Source organism: Eriocheir sinensis, chromosome 23 (assembly GCF_024679095.1).
Source record: "Eriocheir sinensis breed Jianghai 21 chromosome 23, ASM2467909v1, whole genome shotgun sequence".
In the NCBI taxonomy this organism is placed as follows: Eukaryota; Metazoa; Arthropoda; class Malacostraca; order Decapoda; family Varunidae; genus Eriocheir; species Eriocheir sinensis.
In genome coordinates, this window is record NC_066531.1 from 2741092 (window position 1) to 2742866 (window position 1775).

Consider the following 1775-nt stretch of genomic DNA (forward strand, 5'->3'; position numbering starts at 1 on the left):
CTCCTTCTTTTATTTGTGTTCCACCTGGAAGGGGCTTCGTGGTGCAGTGGTTAGCACACAGAGTGGAAAAATTTGGGCGGCTTCTCCGATACCCTACGCCCCTGTCCACCCAGCAGTGTACCAGGTATTAATCGGGGGTTGTGTCCCGTCTCCTGGGGTCTGCTCCCTTCTCCTATAATTCCTTCCCCTTCTGTCTCTCTCCGGCATATGACCACAGATGTTGCGCCGACTAAACGAAACTTTCCAACTGTTCCCTTCTCCTATAATTCCTTCCCCTTCTGTCTCTCTCCGGCATATGACCACAGATGTTGCGCCGACTAAACCAAACTTTCCAACTTTTTGTTCCACTTGGCGAACCTCTTTCATGGAAGTCTGATTTCTTGAACCATTTCAATCTAACGAGTGTTTAAGTTGTTTAATTACTGCCTATCAGATTATTACTGAATAACATTTTCTTTTGTATGTTCACTTAAGTCTGACCCAAGCTGACAACACAAACATTAAGGGCTATTACACTGGGCAAAGTTTCCGGTGGATCTTCAGCCAAACCACGATTTCCGCTGGCGTGATTTTCATTTGTTTCTTGTTATTGCTGATGATGATGATGGTGAGTAATACCGTCGTCCTTCAGTGAAATCTACCGTAGCTTTGGAAGATCGTGGACACGTCAGAACACCACGGAAATATGAGAACCACGCCAGCGGGAATCGTGGTTTGACTGAGAATCCACGGAAACTTTGCCCAGTGTGATAGCCCCTTAACGGTACCTGGTTGGCAGAGTGATGGGTCGTTTAGAATAAGCGTGGTACATATTTCCCAAGTATCAATAGTTTTGTCGACGTGAGAGACCGAACAAGTGGGCCGCCATTTTGAGATCAGTTCACTAGCGGGTATCAACGTGGGAACACCTCTGGTCGGGGTCTCCTCAACGCTCAGTCATCAGTGGGCATAGAATACTTGCATTCAATAAGGCTGACCGCACCGAAGTGAACCACCAGGCCGCCTAACAGCCCGGACCCCCCCCAGCTGCCCACGAGTGACGCCTCATCAACACTCCCACGGGGCCGGAGTCTCAGTTGAGTGTTTTGTCTATCCGGCCAGGTTTCAGTCTTAGCGCGAAGTAGGATCCAGGAAACTGTTCAAAGATTAACTCACGACTCTGCTTCATGTGCTTCGTCACCGCGCGGCTCCGTGTGTCCCCGTAATGGTGAGCTAGATTGAGTCTTTACTCCATTAAAGGAAGGTTGATCAGAGCTAATCTTATTATGGTGCTCAACATTCTGAAAGGGTTTTGTCCTAATCTTGGTCACCTCTTGGTTAGAAATCACAACCGAGAAACGAGAGGCCACTCCTTCAAGCTCTTTGTGCCTCGTTACAACACTGATGTTCGATTCTTCTCAGTGCGGGTCATCAGTATTTGGGATAATTTACCCGAATCAGTTGTCGTAGTGAATTCTCTTGATTTCTCGACCTCATTTGGAATGCATATTAGTCGATTTCATGCTCCCCCACCCAAAAACCCCGTGTTCCCATAGGTCCCCAAGATCGTATAGGGCAGGGGATAGGCATAACTCGAAAAGTAGACATCTGCGACGGAAATGAGGTACAAAATCGTGCAATTCACTACATCTATCACCAGAAAAACACGAACCACGTCAAAAAATCGTTGGTTGGGTGAAACGGTAACTTGTCCGGGAATTCTGTTAATGCTTTCAAACGGGATCTCGACACTTCTCTCGGTCAAATTTTGCATGATTTAGATTGACTGAGTTGTT